Raw genomic sequence first — 18765 nt, 5'->3', positions numbered from 1 at the left:
TTTCACTTTTTACTTCTCCTCTTCACGTATAAGATATTGAACAAGGGAAAGGAAGCGGAGGAGAAGGAAGCAAATTGTGAGGTTGTTTATAGCAAAAAGACAAGAGAGAGTAGAGAGAAAACAAAGAAATTAAGAGAAAAATAAGGGAAAAGAATAGAATCGGAGAGAAAGAGGGAAAATTGATGGGAGAGAAAGGAGAAAGAAATGGAGAGGATGGAAAGGAGGAAGAGAGTGCGGGATAACAAATGCGGACGAGGCAGAAGAGTGGAGGAGGGTGGAAAAGAGAAGAGTGGAAGAATGTGGATGCATAGGAATGGGAGGAAGAGAACTGTGGATGACGAGGTATGAAATTTGAACTCCATTTTATTAGTGGTGTCTCTGCCCCTGAAGTTTACGATCATCTCTTCCTTCTTCAGCTTCCCCTAAATCATTGTCATCTTCCATCTTCAATCATTTTATCATTTCCCACCATTTCCCTCTTTTCTCATCTTTTCACTCACTACAGACAAATACGAAGGTTAGATAAAAGAGCCGTACATCACAAAAGCAGGCAACCTAATTATAAGCCAAGGGTGTTTTCGGTAGCCCACTCTTCCACGTATCCACGCTTCCTCCTCCTCCTCCTCCTCCTTTCTTCTGTTACTTTCTATGCATTCGCCTTCTTCTGCCTCCTTTTTCAGCTTTTTACATCCTCTCATCTTTCTATTCTTGTTTTCTTCTTTCCTTCCTCTCCATTCCATCTTTATTTCACTCCACGCCAGTTCTTTATTTCTCTTTTCTCTTCTCTCCTATTTTCTCTTTCTTCTCTACTTCTTTCTCCTTTCCTTTCTCTTCACTTCACTCCACTCCATTTATTTATTTCCTCTTTATCTTCACTCCTATTTTCTCTTTCTTCTCTACTTCTTTCTCCCTTCCCTTCTCTTCACTTCCTTTCCATCTTCCTCCTATCTTTCAATCCCATTTTTCTTTTTTTTTCTTCTTTTTCTTCACAGCTTTTCTTACTCCTTCTTCTCTCTCTCTCTCTCTCTCTCTCTCTCTCTCTCTCTCTCTCTCTCTCTCTCTCTCTCTCTCTCTCTCTCTCTCTCTCTCTCTCTCTCTCTCTCTCTCTCTCTCTCTCTCTCTCTCTCTCTCTCTCTCTCTCTCTCTCTCTCTCTCTCTCTCTCTCTCTCTCTCTCTCTCTCTCTCTCTCTCTCTCTCTCTCTCTCATTAGTTATTGACACGTTGCAGACTTATCTTTCTATTTTTAACAAAACTTATATCTTGTACATGTTCCTCTTAATGCAAACAACCTATACCCTTCCTGTGTGTGTGTGTGTGTGTGTGTGTGTGTGTGTGTGTGTGTGTGTGTGTGTGCGTGTCTGTCTACTTATCACGTGGTAGTGTTTTCATGCGCTCATTATTTTTGCTATCATTGTTCCTGTTATTTCTGTTTTATTTTTAGTCCACGTATCTTCCATTCATAGTGTTCAATATATTTTCCAACCATACATAACTAACAGCAAAAGTCATTTCATCGTAACTCAAACTGCAACACACACCCTTCGTTAATTCTCCCTTCGTTATGAGATGGTTTACTTGCTTAATATAAAAGAAAATAGCATCATTGTTTTAACCTTCACAAAATGCAATGTCAGAAGGTCATACAGTCAGTTGCCAAGGCGAAAAGAGGCGGAAAAAGAGTGCATGGGGAGGTAGGGGGGTGGGGGGGGGGGGATGTCTGACTAAGGATGCTGATGGTCGTGATGATAAAGATGCTGGCGAGGGGGATGCTGTATGTGGGAGGGAGATGAGGATGAGGACAATGGAGAAAAAAAGTACATGGTGAGGATGTCTAAAGATGCTAATGATCGCGATGATGAAAGATGCTGGTGGCGGTGATGCTGTGAGGGAGGAGGAGATGATGAGGATTATGGGAAAAAGTAAAAAAAAAAATTCCAGGAGGGGATATCTAACTAAGGATGCTGATGATGACGATGATAAAGGATGCTGGGATGCTGTGTGAGTGGATGGGGGAAGAGATGAAAATGAGGATGGTGATGTAGGTGAAAGCCGCGTCGTTACTTAGTGCATTTGCGTAGCCTTTAGTGTCAGTGGTACTATACTTTCGGTGATGGTGACGGTAATGGTGTTGGGGGTGGTGGTAGTGGTGTGATGGGAAAGGGGGAAGAGGAGGAAAGGGGCGTTTATGATGGCTAGCTGAAACGATGTGATGGTGGTGGTGGCGGTGGTAAGGATGAAGGCGGTGTATGATGTATAGCGAATGACAGAGGTACAGTGTTAGTGATGGTGATGGGTACGGTGGTGGAAGAGCGATGGTGATAGAGGTAGTGGTGGAGGCGATGGGAGGGGAAAGGGTGCCATTACTTTGCACGTATTAGCCAGTGGCAATACCGTAATTTTCTAGTGGTTGGTGATTCTAGTGATGGTTGTGGCAGGGTGAAAGGTGGTAGATGACAGGTAGCGACAGGTGGAGGTGATGGGAGGAGGGGGAAGACCGCTATTATCTCAGAGTACATAATAATTAGTGTCCTTAATGTATTTTTGGTGAAGGTAATGATGGAGGTGGTTATGATGGTGGGGATAAAGATGGAAGAGGTCGTTGTTCTGTCCTGTACTGGTGCTATTTCTAGTGAGTGCGTTGGCAATGACTGTGGTGGTTATGGTGAATGGGGTGATGATGGAACAGGTAAGGGAGGTGGGGTGTCAAGTCCATATAATTAAACTCTTCGGAGCCTTAGTACATCTATTTAAAGAGGCCCTCGTGGAAGTTGTTGGGGTTTCCATTGGTGGTTTCCTGAGCCTGGCGGTAGTTTTGCAAGGCCTCCGCGGCGTGAACGGGAAAAACACTCATCACAACCCGATGTAGCTCCTTTCTGGCCTTAAAGAATAGTCGTAACAAGAATCGAAGCGTTTGTTAATACCAGTCTCCTTGTCCTGTGCACCCCCTTAGCTCCCTGTCTTGTTCTGCCCCCGCCGCTCCTACACAACCAAGAGTGAAGCAACTCTGCCAGGTTGTCGTACTCGGCCGCTTATATTTCACGACTTCCTGCCCCAAAACTGTCTTCCGGGCCACAATAACGAGACTCATTTATACTTATCACTAAAAGAGTTAGATCCTAAGGTCTCTTGGCGATAGTTAGACGTCAGAAACCGGTAAATACTACGCTTTGAGTGCGATAAACTGGCAAGGGTGGGGCGAAGCGGTATAGTGAGTGCGTGGTGTTTCCTAACGTATACGGTGCCTCGAGCGACCCAACGCCCACTCTGCAGCCGGAAAAGCTTCTCATTATTCCTCAGTGTATATGGCTGCCTCTTCCTTGCGTTTGTCTTTCCTTATAGTTTATTTTTAACGATATATTTTTTTTTCGAGGTCTCTGTACAGGTCATTTATTTTTAAGGTAAAGGATTATTGTGTTTGTGTATTTAAGATCCATTCGTCTATTTGTTTTCCTTTCGTTTGTCTTTCCTTATGTTTTACTTTTTTTAACGATATTGTATTTTTGAGGGACCCTGTACAGTTATTTTTTTTTAAGGTAAAGGATTATTGCTTTTGCCTATTTGTTTTCTTTTTGATTTTATTTTCTTATATTTCATTTTTAGCGATACTATTTTTTTTAGCGAGGTTCTGTACAATTCTTTTTTTATGGTAGAGAAATTATTATGTTCGTGTATAATAATTCTCATTCGTCTTATTGTAGAAGTCTTTTAAGCTAGTTTTCTTCAAGCCGCCAAGGATAAATTACTCCAAGTCTCCCAAGTCGAAATATGCACCAATAAAAATGCTTAACATACGGGCGAGGCGAGGAGACGCAAGATTACAAATGCTCACAATATATTTCCATGCCCCGCTGGCTTGGGTTTATCCTTTTGCTAAGTTGAAGCTCGGCACGTTGGGTTGAGTGATTTCGTGTCCCTTAGGAGTGAATATATATAACGAACTCTCATTTTCTTTATATATATTACCAGTGCAGTCCTTATTTGTGCCAGGAATCATTACATACAAGAGGAGAGCATCAAGTCACATGCTACTCCACCCGAAATTGCGAGTATTGACCTCCCTTCTGCCCTCTCGTTCTCGTTTCTTTCGTTCAGAGCAGCGTTTAGCGGTCTTTTTTCGTTGATGTTTTTGGTTTTGTGCCCTTGATCTGCCTCCCTTGCCGAAAAAAAAAACTGTCAAAAGAGATGGAGTGTAAACAAATAAAACTTCTCGCTAAAGTCTGCTACTAAAAAGAAAACCGAAGGAATCACCCCCAAAGTAAAACCGCTCGCTAAAGGCTGCTACTAAAAAGAGAATACAAGAGTCACCCCCCCCAAAAAAATATCATCTACTTATGTCTACCAAGGCGCCAATTTGGGTCCTGAGGTGTCTCTTTACTCACACCCTGAAGCAATAAGTCGACCTCGATAAGTCACGGTGCGGAGTCTTGCTTGCTAACAGAGGCCGGGGAGGGAGAAGAAAGGAGCACACGAGGAGCCGGCGGCGTTGATATTATAGCAGAATGTTATAGTATTGATGGTGGAAAGACTACAATGCTGGGTGGGTGGGTGGAGGATCTACAGAAAGGAAGGTAGAAGAGGAGGTGGTTGCTTTCAACGTGTGGGAGGGGGGTTGAATGGGCAAGAATGTGGAAAGGAAAGGCAGATAAGAGAAGATAAGAAAAGGAAGAGAGGAAGAAAACGGGTCAGAAGTGTCTAACGGATTTATGGGGGACTGAGATAGGAGTAGATAGCAGGCAGGGTGAAGGGAGGGAGGAGTGAAGGGCCTAAGGGAGGAGACTGTGAGGAAAGAGTAACAAAAAGAAGAGAAAAGTGAAGCGTCTCTTTATTAGGGGTGGAAGAGACACGAGGGTATAGAGAGAATCCGATTAAAGAGAGGGCTGATAAGGGGCAGGAATCAGGTAGGAGACAGGTAGGTATGTCGTGAAATAAAAGCGAAAGTAGAGGAGGTAGGGGATGTGATGAGAGTAAGAGGAGAAGGCAGGAGGGTTAGAGTAGTAGAGGACAAAGTAGAGATTAGAGGGGTCTGGAGATGGGGGAAGGATGTGGCAACATAGAGGGTGGAAAGGAAAAGGAAGAGGAAGAGGAAAAGGAGGAAGAGGAGGAAGAAGAAGAGGAAAAGAAAGAGAAAGAGGAGGAGGAGGAAGAGAAAGAAAAAGAGAAAGAGGAGAAAAAGGAGGAGGAAGAGAAAGAGGAGAAAAGGAAGAGGAAGAGAAAGAGGAAGACGAAGAAGAGGAAGGGTTAGAGGAAAAGAAAAAGAAAGAAAAAGAGAAAGAGGAGGAAAAGAGGAAAGTGGTGAGAGAGGAAGAGGGAGAGGAGGAAGATGAAAAAGTAGAAAAGAGGAAGAGGAGGAGAAGAAAGAGAAGTAGGAGGAGGGTACGAGGAGAGAGAGAGAGAGAGAGAGACTGATAGACAGACAGACAAACGGACAGACATATAGACAGAGACCTCGGCACTCCTCAAGGTGACTTTCTGCCACAAGGAGAACAAGGTCGACAAAAGCAAGCACGTATGAAGTCTCTCAAGACTAAAGGAAAAGTAACCAACAGAGAAAGGAAAAGAGTACGAAAAGAAATCTTATTTTTCATTGAACGATTACCTGAAACAGAAAGAAATGTGAGTTAGTTTTGGGGAAGGAACGACTGAGTTAGTTCCTAATTGTGCTGTGGAAGGAAATGTGTTCATTAGTTCTTGCTTGACCCAAACCCTAAACTAAACCTTAACCTAAGTCCCTAAGGCTGAGTCTCAGCAAAGGCCTGAAGTGCCCTTCAAGCAAGGCCTCAAACCCCCTTAGCCAATGGCCGGTCTGCCTCAATATAGTGCTCGTCATGCTCAATAAAGACCCAAGTCCGCTTCAACAAAGGGATCGTATCCCTGCCGCTGCAGGAAGACAGCCTCACCACAACCTCGTTTATCGTTGGACCCTTTTTCAGGCGGGCCTTCTGCGCCCTACGCGAAGGTACTTAAGTGTCTTCAGGACTCCGCCGAGAGGACCCCCTTGGTCCGGCTAAACGGCAAGGGTGAGGACTTCAGGACTCCGCCGAGCGGTGCCCACGCAGTGCCACTTTGCCTACCAACTACCGATGCGTCTTACGGGGGCGACTTATCCACAGAGAATTCCATGCCCCTAAAGTTTAGGAGTCTGGAAGCCTTTGTTAAAGAGAACTGTCTTCCTCTGCTTACAAGAATCTGACCCAATGTTGAAGGCGACTTTGACCCTTTATTGAGGACAACTTCGACCATATATTGAGGAAGACTTTGACCCAGTGACGTAGAGGGGACTCTTTCACTCACCTGTTCACGTCATCTGCTGCCTCTCCGCCCTGCACGTGGCGTCGGCCGGGCAGAAGCAGCAGCAGGACGCGAGGGGGTCCCCGGGGCCCCTCGCTGCGCCCCTCGCGTCCTGTCTCCTGCCCGCCCCTTGCCACGCCCGCCGTGCTCGTGGTGGTGTCGGCCGGGCAGAAGCAGCACCAGGACACGAGAGGGTCCCCGGGGCCCCTCGCTGCCCTCCTCGCGTCCTTCTCCTCCTGCCCGTCCGATGCCTCGCTCGCCGCCACGATTTCGGGCAAACAACTTTTTTGTCTCCTGAATATTTAACTAATGTGTAAGCCCTCTGGGTTGGTTGGGGCGGAGGTTGTCAGGTGAAGGATGGCAGCGTGAGGCAGGGAACAAGGGGGCGTTACGATAGGGTCTGCGTGGGGGTGTTGGTAAGGGCGGCGCAGCGCTGATGGCCAGTTACTTGACTTTGTTTGAATATATTTGAGTAAACTTTTATTGTGCTTAAACACTAGCAAGAATCAATCAGTAAGAGCAGGAGCGTTTGATGAGTCCAGACCGTCGTCAAGGCCGATGCTGCAACGATGATCATGTAAAGGGCGTAGTAATTACATCATCATTAACATGTACCGCATATTCCATGTGGGGTCTGCCTAAAGTGGGAGTATTACATCTTTATTTTTTCATTTAAAGTTGCTGTTAATTAAGCCCAGCATTTGATACGCTTTATTTGCTGCGTCAATGCATTGCTGTGAGAATTTGAGGTTTGAGGCGAATTTGATACCCAGGTCCTCGGCACATTGACTGCTTCTCCTCATTGAGTTTAACGCCACACATTTCGTGATCAAACTTCTTATTTCTTGCTCAAATCTTCTTGGAGTCTTTATCTTTCCTCGTCAATGAGAACCGAGTTACCAATTTTTGTGTCGTCTGCAAATTTACTAATAAGATTGTTGAGTCCAACGTCAACGACGTTGATGTAAATAATGAACAGCACTGAACCGAGAACTGAGCACTGAGGGACACCACTAGTGACAGGCGTCCACTCTGAGTTAAATCCATCGATCACCACTCTTTGCTGTCTATTGCTCAAGCATTTTGCGATTTCATAAAGTAATTTATGGTGTGAAACTTGAGAGAGAGAGAGAGAGAGAGAGAGAGAGAGAGAGAGAGAGAGAGAGAGAGAGAGAGAGAGAGAGAGAGAGAGAGAGAGAGAGAGAGAGAGAGAGAGAGAGAGAGAGAGAGAGAGAGAGAGAGAGAGAGAGAGAGAGAGAGAGAGAGAGAGAGAGAGAGAGAGAGAGAGAGACCCACAGGAAATGAGTGACAGGGACGAAGGGGCTGAGATGGGAAAAGTATGGGAATCTCTGGAAAGGAAAGGAGGATCGAAAATAGTTTGGAAAGAAGTAGGAGGAGAGAGAGAGGGAGGGGGGGGTCAAGTGTAAAGAACGGAGAAGTCGTATTGTGGAGAAAGGATGAGCCGCAATGAAAAGGATGAGGGGAGGCAGCATTGAAGAGGAAGGGTGAGGTGAAGTGAAGAAGATGGAGAGGCTGAACTGATGAGGAAGGTGAGCTACAGGTAAGGTGGAAGATAATGGTTGCACTTAAGAAGATGGTGGAAAGAATACAGTGGTTAGATGAAGGAGCTACAGAAAGGAAGATAGAAGAGGTGCTGGAAACGAAGGGAAAGGGGTTGAAGAGGTAAAAATATGATAAGGAAAGGTATAAACGGGTGTGTGTGTATTGGAATGCCTACAGCGAGGAAGGAGTGCTCAGTGACAGGAACGGGGTTTAAAATGGAAAAGGATGCTAAGAACGAAGGGGAAGGGGTTGAAAGGGGTCAGAAAAAAATTGGAAAGGTTGAAACGAGTGTGTGTGTTTGTGTGTATTGGAATAGCTGCAGCGGAGAAGGAGGAGTGTTCAGTGACAGGAACGGGGTTTAAAATGGAAAAAGATGCTAAGAACGAAGGGAAAGGGGTCAGAAAGGATTGGAAAGGTTGAAACGAGTGTGTATGTGTGTGTTGGAATGGCTACAGCGGGGAAGGAGGAGTGTTCAGTGAGAGGATCGGTGTTTAAGGGATGTACAGTAATGGACAAGGCGTGTGTGTGTGCCGCAAGTCGTGGGCATATTTTTTTTTTTTGTATCAAAGTGTTTGTTCAACGTCATTGGATATTGTATACACTTCCAACGCTAAACTTCCTGTGATTATTGGATTGTTGTTTTTCTCTCTCTCTCTCTCTCTCTCTCTCTCTCTTTTCCTCCTCTTCCTCTTCCTCTTCCTCTTCCTCCTCCTCCTCCTCCTCCTCCTGCATCTCAAAGCCTTCTCAGCACATAATCTGTTTCGACTTGATAACAGCTTTTGTCGAATCCTATCATGGCCAAAAGGTAAAACTCTTGCTCGGCTCTTCAATTCGCAAACAAGTCGCCTCGCCAGCCAGTGCAAGCAGGATCACTATCAAAGGTTCAGGGCAGGCGTGGATCGGCTTTCTTAGGGACAGTTTCTCATTGTTTAATCCCAAGCGAATGATCACTTTAGAATCCGCCGTCGTAATAGTATCGATGTTGGTCTTAGGTCCGTATTATTAAACTCCTCGAAGGCTTAGTCCATCTGTTTTAAAAGGCTCTCTCGCGGAAGTTGTCGGGGGGGGGGGGGGGGGAAAACCATGTGTAGGTTCCTGAGCCTGGTGGTAGTTTTTCATGGCTTCCGTAGTGAGTACCGGGCAAACACTCACGAAAACCCGACCACGTAGCTCTTCTCTGGCCTTGAAAAGAGATACAAACATTTGATAATACTAGTGTGAGTTTCTACATGTTTAAAGTTTAGCTGATGATGCTGATGATGCTCCAGAGAAGTCGTTTGTTATCGCCAAGGAATTGTGTAACGTCGCGACTTTGCTGTGTTAATGGGTATGCCAGTCAACGCAAGCGTGTTTGTTTTGTTTTGTAAATGCCAACTCTGTCTTTCCATCTTCCTCTTCCTTTCTCGCAATCTGTTCGTCTGCCTGTCTCTTTTTGCTTGTGTGTGTGTGTGTGTGTGTGTGTGTGTGTGTGTGTGTGTGTGTGTGTGTGTGTGTGTGTGTTTATCTGCACACACACACACACACACACACACACACACACACACACACACACACACACACACACACACATGCCATTATCGTAATTCCTTTGTTTTATTCTCCATCTCGGTGGTTCCAGTTCTCCTTTCGCCGCACCCTTCCTTTATTTTATATCCTTTGTCTTCTTTCTCCGGTCGCTGTTTTTTGTGTTTATCTGTTTTATGCGTGTATTCTTTCCGCGCTCGTCTCTTCTTCCTATTGTTCTCCTCCTCCTCCGCCTCCTCTTCTTCCTCATCCTCCTCTTCTTTCTTTTCTTCCTCCTTTTTCTCCTTTTACTTGTCCTTCTGATCTTTCAATATCAACATTACTGGAACACTTTTGACATAACTTCCTCCTAGATTATCTTTGCTTTTACTTTTGCTTGCTTAAAAATCGTTAAAATCTTTGGTTGCTGCAAAACACGAGAGTGAATAATATTGGACAGCTTCTCATAGTCAACGAAATGGTTATATTGCTTACAGGTTATTCTTGTTTGTAAGGCAGAAACGTTCCTATCCTTCGACCCTTCAGGAGTTCGTTGATCCCTTTACTGACACAAGGCCTAAGGGAGGGACGGGTAGTGAACAACCTCTTCCTTACAGCTCCCTTCGTATCTAAGAGCATCAGTGAATTTACATTGAATAGCATAGGCCTCTTCAGCAGGTACCCACGTCTTGAACCAACAGGCCTATGGTGCTCTCTTTTCCCTCTTTTGTTCCTGTGGTCACATTCTCTTCCTCATCCTCATCATCATCATCATCCGTTCAATGTATCGCTATTTTGCCCCAGTCAATCGTCACCCACACACCACGTCACACACACTCTCTCTCTCTCTCTCTCTCTCTCTCTCTCTCTCTCTCTCTCTCTCTCTCTCTCTCTCTCTCTCTCTCTCTCTCTCTCTCTCTCTCTCTCTCTCTCTCTCTCTCTCTCTCTCTCTCTCTCTCTCTCTCTCTCTCTCTCTCTCTCTCTCTCTCTCTCAGCTCATTAACACACATCCACACGCTGTTTCATCTTCCCTTCCCCCATCCCGCCCCACCACCACCCGTCATCACACCCGACGCCGCGGCAGCCTCACCTTTCCACCCTCGCGGCGCCCTCAACCTCCTCCCTCGACGTCTGTATTTCACCACCTGACGACCTGACGACTCTATGGTGGCGCGCTCTCGACACCCTTGTGATTGTCTGGGACCCGGCGCTGATGTTGATCTGAGGGAGGTCGAAGTCGTGTGTTGCAAGAGTGAAGAGATTAAAGTGGCGGGTTTTCAGCTCTTAGGAAGAAAAGTTATGAGTGCTCTGGGGAATTTCAATCACACTCTCAAGTCCACAAAGTCGTAAATACACGCACCCAGGGAAAGTTTGAGGTGTGGAGAAGACTGTGGTATATTTAACTACATTCTTGTTTTTCATTCCGGCGGCGCTTACGTCTTTGTGGATTTATAAAGTGCGTGAATGTGTGTGTGTGTGTGTGTGTGTGTGTGTGTGTGTGTGTGTGTGTGTGTGTGTGTGTGTGTGTGTGTGTGTGTGTGTGTGTGTGTGTGTGTGTGTGTGTGTGTGTGATTTTGGTATATATGTGATTTCGTTTAATATGTGATGGTATGTTAAAGTGTGATTCTCTCTTAATCTTTACATAGAGGGGGAGTGTTCTTGACTTTGTTTCATTTTGTCTGATTCCCGAAGCGTCACTGGACTAAGGGAACGATCTTTGTGATTCTATTTAGCATGTGATGGAATGTGAAAGTGTGATTCTGTCGTAATCTTTACTTAGAGAGCGTGGGTTCCTTACTTTGTGATTTATTTTGTCTGTGGCCCGGAGCGTTACTGGACTAAATGGAATGAGCTTCGATGAGTGATTCGTATTGTTGCATTAGCTTTCAAGTTGACGGAGAGGCTTTTACATTGTGTTTCACTCATGTTGTAAGTGACACCGAACATTGCTGAACTGGCGGAGCTGTCTCATAAAGGCTGGTTGACGGGTTGAAATGAAATGACTCGCAAACAAACGACTCTACAGTAAACAGACTCTGCCTGTAAAATATATTGCCACGCACTGAATGAGCCCGCTGGGAGATACACGGTTAATATTTGTACACCTGCGATGAATATAACAAAATACACAAAAAAGTTTTATGACTGTATAATGTAACGTAAATGACACACTGTAAATGTTGGTTCATAAAATATAATAATGAAATGTGAAGGGATTTAACTTTATGCAAGCATTTTATATACTCATTTATATCTTTACATATATGAAAATTGGCTTATCTCTAAAGGACAAAAACTACATTATTTAATTAAGCCTTTTATTTATTTATTTATGAATTTAAAATATATTACTTTACTATATTTGATTCCATAGGCAATTACGCTGACGTCTGTAGCAAAAGGTTTCAGTTATCTGTGCTGGCAAACAAGTAGGTGTGGTGGAGCTGATGAAGAGAACTATGCTCGCATTGTTAAACGCATCGGGCTCCAGTTCCAAAGCCACAGAGAAGGATAACCGGGTGTCCATGGGTGGTTTTCCTGTTCGTGGTGCTGAAGCCGCGTATAAGGTCGGTAAGACACTTCCGCTTCTCACATCAGCTATTCATAAAGGTCAAAGAGCTGGTCAGTCGGGTTTTAATGAGTGTTTCTTGAGGTTCACGGTACAGAAGAAGGGTCACATTACCCCCAGGGTCATAAAACTACTGCTGCGAAATGCCCACAACTCCTACGAAAGCCTTGTCAAATATGTGTTCTTGGGCAGCGAAATGTCTTATAATATGACCCTAAGTGTCACGAGGGTCATCAAACAGTCCATGAAAATCCCAGCAGCTTCTACGAGAGGCTTCTCAAACAGCCAAAACGTTTCAGAGTACGGGGTTTAGAACGTACATGTATACGGAAATTTGTTCGCTGCTGTGCGGGGAATACGGACTGAACTAACCTGATTCACTTATCACTGCACAGACTGAAGACAAATCGCGGAAAAGCAGTAGTAGCCTGAATCACAGAAAGAAAGTATCGTGTCATTGTATATTCACGTTTTCAGCACAGGAAATTTATTTTATTTTTATTTTTAGCTTTCAGTGTTCCATTTAGTGTTAAAATCATGGTCTGCATATGCCAAGAAAGACAAGATATTTACTCGAAATTACCCGTTTAGTAGCTCAAAGACACCGGTACATAAATGCAATATACTTCATATACCAGAGCACACAATTCTCGTGCGCGGATGTCCTCCTTTAGTAGTTCATTACAGGCAGATGTCAACATCCAGACCGCGCCTACAGAGTTTCACAACTAACAAACCCGCCCGTGTCGGGCTGTCGTAGCTAACTGGTGCCTCAGCGACAGACATCTTCCCTAGTACGGTGCTGGATGGGTTATTTCTCTCCCAGCCCGCCCTTGAAAATTATGCCTTGTCGTTGCCTCGTGACTGTCCCGATGAGCTTTTAGCTGCTCACGAGATGGCGAGCTGTGGCCGGGTTCAGGCCCCCAGGACTAGTGATCAGGAGTGTTACAATGATTGCATTGCTCTTGAACACAACTGCATTCTGTATCTGATGGATTTACTATATTTAGTGCAAGAGTCTCTTACACTATTGCTCATAGGACTCTGCAAAGCATATTATTCGAAAGCTCACGAAAAACAGTGTCATTGCAATAATAGTAATGGATAATAATAATTTAAAAATTACTGCGTCCGCCAGCAGGTGTAGCCCAAACGGTCGGGCCCTGTCCAGGACACAGACTTGATTGACGCCCGCCTCTGCTTGTTGTGCTAGTGTAACTTTTATCTTGAAATACTCGTAAGCTGTGTAGGAACGATGAAACTGTGAGGAAATAGTGGCATTACAGTAATGTGAGAATCTGTTGAAACAAAGTTCAATCCCAAGTGAGTTTCGTCATTTCGTCTCGAAAACCCGATGACAAAATTTTAATATCCTTATTTGTATAATTTTCTCTTTAAACATGTCTAGAATTCTTTTTGAAATATAATCGTTACTTGTTCCTTTATTATGTTATGGCAAGTAGGTATCCATGTTTTTTTCTTTTTTATTGGCTAAAACACTATAACGACACCTCTTTTTCCATCACCCGTGGCATGCAGTAAGTTGATACATGTGCTCCCTAAGCGCTGCAAACGCGTAAGGTGAGATATCTTGCCGTTTTGATCTCTTAGAAGTAAATTGTGTCCGTACAGGGCACGTCTTTGAGCACAGGATGTCGCTGATTCATAAAGTCGTAAAATAAACAGTAATGACTTACATCCAGGAAACTTGGGGACGAGTGGCAAAAATATATCGAAGAATATTTCCTCATGAGTCTTCGATGTTTTGGTTGATACAGTTCCTTCCATCATTTCATCTCTTGTGTTTGTCAGCATCCTTTTGCGTTCTGAGCGTCCAGCATTTCTGAGTGGAAAACTCCGGCGCATTAAGGGATTCCATGTGAGTTTACAGAAGCAACAAATGTGAAATGCAATGAAATGCAATGAAAATAAAACATGATGCCTCCATCAAAATGATTTACTTTGTGGTGGGAGCCAAACGCTGACGTGGGCGTCGCGGCGGTGGGCGAGGCGCGGCGTCGGTGTGTCTGCCGGAGGAGCGTGCTGTGGGAGGCCGTTTGGGGTGTATATTGTGACTGACGCGGCCGAGCGGCGCCGCCTTTGAAGTTTTATCTCAGGATCCTTTCAAAGACAACAGCTTTCTCGAAGTCTTAAGGTTCTGCTGAATGAAAGTTTGGCGAGCGGCTTGGCAGTGCGTCCACAATTTTCTCATGTTGATTTTTGGACGGCTCAAAAGAAAAGAAAAAAAAAACTTCCTACGAAGGTAACTCTTGGCCACGGAACCGAAAAACGTTATCACATCTAACTCCACCACGCGGGAAACAAGACGTGCGAGGCTTGCGACCATGTTCGGTGAATTGAATTTTATCTTAAACAATATTTTTTTTTACTTTAAAGCAATTTCAGACTTTAAAGCATATTCGCTATTCTTAATGCTGAGCGCACGTTTGAGTCAGTGCTTGTCCCGATCGCCTTGAAGAATGACAGAAGTAATCACTAAAAGAACATACTCGCGTGAAATTAATCCCCTATGAAACATTTTCCCGCACAAGTATGACAACTCATCATCAAGTAAATCAGCGAAAATTGACAACCGGAAAGACATTTAATTTACGTCTCACTCGCTGCACACGCATAGCTGGGCACGATTCATTCTTGCGTCACCTAGACAGACGATAACTTGATTCTACTTTTTTTTCCATTATTCGTGGTATACACTAAGTTGACAGGTGGCGCCCGTACCAACACCCCGTGAAAAGATCTGCCATGGAGCTGAGTGACGAAAAATCCTTAGCATTCCCAGCATATCTCAAAACCTGGCGACGTGCAACTTTCCTCGAGGCTCAGCTGCAGGCCGGCACCGGGTAATAATATTCGTCACGCCTAAAGCAGGAGGAAGGACGCGGCCACAACTCTGCTGCGCCCGACAGTTTTCTTTCCTCCGCCCACTCCTTCTTCCCCTTCGCCGCCTCGCTTTTCCTTACACTTCCACTCCCTCCGGCACTACCATATTACTCCCGTGTGTGGGGGGGTGGGAGGGAGGCAGGGGAAGGGCTCTGGGCAGGGGAGAGAAGGGGGTAAAAGTGAAGGAAGATTCTCGACTTGAAAGAAAGAGCAACAGAGGAAGGGGGAGAAGCAGGAAAAGGAGGAATAGGAAAATGAGGAAAAAAAGGAAGGAGGAAAAGAAAGGACTGTGAGAGGAGGAGTAAAAGGAGAATAAGGATAAAATAGGAAGAAGGAAAAGGGAAGAACTATGTGATAAAGAGGAGGAAAAGGACAATGACGATAAGAGAGGGAAGGGGAAGAAAAGGAAAATGGAAAAAGAAAACGTAAGGAAGAGGAAGAAAAGGAGAATAAGAATAAGATAAGAATGGGGAGGAAAAGGGAAGGACAGATTAGGGAGAAGGAGAAGCAGGAATAGAGTACAGTAGAAGATGAAAAAAATAAAAGGGAAAAGGAAATAAGTCTGGTAGGGAAAAGGAGCAGGGGAGAGGGAGATAACTTGGAAGGAGAGAGTTACAGCAGGAAGAAGATACGATAACTAGACGAAGAGGAGAAGTAGGATACCTATGGGAGGAGCGGGAGCGGAGGAGGAGGTTATATATAGCTATCCTTGGAAGAGAGAGAGAGGGAGAGGGAGAGGGAGGGAGAGGGTGGGAAGGGGAAGGGATCAGGTGTAGGTAGAGAGGCTTTGTATCCTGCCTGAATGTCTCGCACCGCCCTGATTCCTTGGGTTTACTGCCTCACAGCCGTAACGAGGGCGCCGCGGTCACAACCACGGCGCTGCTACGGGGCGAGACAAGAACACCTGAGGGTCATAATCTTAAACACTTCGGCGCCCAAGCAAACATGAGGCTTTCGGAGGACTATTGAGCATTTCCAGGGTAGTTGTATAACCCTTCTGGTAATTTGATCATTCTTGTGTGCCGTGAACCTACAAAAACACTCGATTGATCTCCATTTCGGCCTTTGGATATAGTTGGTGTGAGAGAGAGGTGGAAGCATCTGAGAATACCACCAACCCGGGCACCTTTTGGCCTGGCCGGAAGATAACGCCACCCTGATGCCTATGCTCGGCCGTCTGTGGAATTACGCCGTGGGTCGTATTACAAGACATTTCGGCGCCCAAGAACACCTATTTGACAAGGCTTTCATAGGAGTTGTAGGCATTTCCAGTAATAGTTTTATGACCCTGGTGATAGTATGACCCTTACTCTGTACCATGAACCTGAAGAAACACTCATTAGAACCGGACTGACCCCCTCTTTGACCTTTAGAAATAGCTGATTTGAGAAGGGAAAGTGTCTTATAATGCCGACCTCAACGTTGCCAGATTGTCGTACTCAGCCTCAAAATTCCCGACTTCCGACCCAAAAACTGTCTTCTGTGCCCCAGTAACGAGATTCATTTATATTCATCGTTAAAATAGTTCATTCCTGATGTTTCTTGGCAATAGTTAGGCGTCAGAAACCGCTAAATGTTATGCTCTGAGACTGAGTACGATAATCTGGCAACGGTGCTGTGGATGTGCAGGACCAAGCGGACACCTGATCTAAAAAAAACAAAAACAAAAATGAAAAGTTGTGTCAGCCGCACTCACGCACTCACACACAACAAAAATGAATAAACTTTTTTTTCTTCTTTTTTTTTTGCGTCCAAGGAAGCAACTCAAGGGCAGAAATCAACCAGCAAAAAGAAAGGCTGCTAATCACTGCTCCTATAAAGAAAAGTAGAAATGAGAGGTCAAAAGAGAGGTCATAATCGGATGGAGAGATGTATGTCTTCTTACTAAATATAAGACTGAAGATAACATACACGCGTAAATAAAAACAATGTGTAATCAGAAAAGAAAAACTTAGAATTGAAATACCGGAAGGGAGCAACAGTCTGCTTTTATGTCAATTGAAATCGCATCATTTGTTCGTAATATATTAAAAGAAACGTGCAACTAGACATGTGCGAGAAAACAAGAGGAGGAGGAGGAGGAGGAGGAGGAGGAGGAGGTGGAGGTGGAGGAGGAGGAGGAGGAGGAGGAGGAGGAGGAGGAGGAGGAGGAGAAATACAATAAGAAAAGAAAAGGAAAGGGAAAGAGAAAGAAGAAGGAAGAGAAAAAGTAGGAGGTGAGAGAAGGGGCGGCGAGAGAGAGAGAGAGAGAGAGAGAGAGAGAGAGAGAGAGAGAGAGAGAGAGAGAGAGAGAGAGAGAGAGAAACGGAAACACACACACATAGACAGATACAGATTAAAAAATAACAAGCGACCGACAGAAGAAGCAGAGTAACACTAACAGGAACCACATGTAGGAAGGGAGATAGGAGACAGCAAGGGTAATAAGGGAGAGTCTGGGTATGAAGGGAGAAGAGAGAGGGCCTGGTTACTAAGGGAGGGCTTGGGTATTAAGGGGTAGAGCCTGGGTATTAAGGGTCCAGTAAGGGAGTGTTCGCACCGCCCTACACGCCCCTCTCAACGCTGTTTGTATCTTTACGTGTAGGTGAGGCGGAAATGGCGGCGCTAGGCTGGCTACTGGCGGACGTTGATTTAGCCGGAGCAGCATTTTAAGGAACATTTTAAGGCTTTAGTGGGTGACTTTTAGCGGGGTAAGTTGGGGGGGGGGGACATTTTTAGGGCTTCAGTGAGTAACTTTAGCGGGGTAACCTTTAGTGGGGTAACATTGGTGGGATAACTCTTTGTGGGTATTTTTTAGTGTGTAATTTTAAGTGGGGAAGAACATTTTACGGACATTCCTAGGGATATAGTGGGAGGAACATTTTCAGGACATTTTCAGGACTATAGTAGGGATAACTGTTTTAGGCATATTTTCAGGGCTTTAATGATCATAACTGTTTAGGGACATTTCTTGGGTCTTAGAGGGGGCAACTTTTTAGGGAAATTATCAAGGATTTAGTGGGGGCAACCTTTTAGTGATATTTCTCGGGTTTCAATGGGGTAACTATTTAGGAAGATCGCTTTAGTGGGGACAACTTTTTAGGGACAAAGAAAACCGGAACCAAGACATGGAGCAGGACGGGAATTTGAAACTTTTAATTTTTCACCAGAGAGAAAGAAACGTGAGAAGGAAGAAAGAAAGAAGTGAGGAGTGAAACGCTTTAATTGAAATTCTTTTTTGGTCTCATTCTTTGCCGGGCACAAAACAATACGGCCAAGGCGTGTGTGGAGACGTGAGGACAAGTTTGTGAGAGATAAGAGGTGGACAGAGGAGGTATAAGACTGGTTGACAGGATAGGTGTTAGGTTGGTGGACAGGAAAGGCATTAGGTTGATGGACAGGACATTAGGTTGGTGGACAGGAGAGGCATTAGGTTGGTTGACAGGACATTAGGTTGGTGGACAGGGAAGGCATTAGGTTGATGGACAGGACATTAGGTTGGTGGACAGGGAAGGCATTAGGTTGATGGACAGGACATTAGGTTGGTGGACAGGAGAGGCATTAGGTTGATGGACAGGACATTAGGTTGGTGGACAGGAGAGGCATTAGGTTGATGGACAGGACATTAGGTTGGTGGACAGGAGAGGCATTAAGTTGATGGACAGGACATTAGGCTGGTGGACAGGGAAGGCATTAAGTTGATGGACAGGACATTAGGTTGGTGGACAGGAGAGGCATTAAGTTGATGGACAGGACATTAGGCTGGTGGACAGGAGAGGCATTAAATTGATGGACAGGACATTAGGTTGGTGGACAGGGAAGGCATTAAGTTGATGGACAGGACATTAGGTTGGTGGACAGGAGAGGCATCAAGTTGATGGACAGGACATTAGGTTGGTGGACAGGAGAGGCATTAAATTGATGGACAGGACATTAGGTTGGTGGACAGGGAAGGCATT

The 18765-nt window shown here is 44.9% G+C and overlaps 1 protein-coding gene across 5 annotated transcripts in view; it reads left to right on the top strand.

Annotated features, from left to right (window-relative positions):
* The window catches only part of LOC126995466 (G-protein coupled receptor GRL101-like), a 192433-nt gene that overhangs the window by 83065 nt on the left and 90603 nt on the right, over positions 1–18765 (top strand). The window lies entirely within an intron of this gene.

The sequence above is a fragment of the Eriocheir sinensis genome, chromosome 8 (genome assembly GCF_024679095.1).
Source record: "Eriocheir sinensis breed Jianghai 21 chromosome 8, ASM2467909v1, whole genome shotgun sequence".
In the NCBI taxonomy this organism is placed as follows: Eukaryota; Metazoa; Arthropoda; class Malacostraca; order Decapoda; family Varunidae; genus Eriocheir; species Eriocheir sinensis.
The sequence above is the reverse complement of the archived record's forward strand: the minus strand, read 5'-3'. Positions and strand labels throughout refer to the sequence as shown.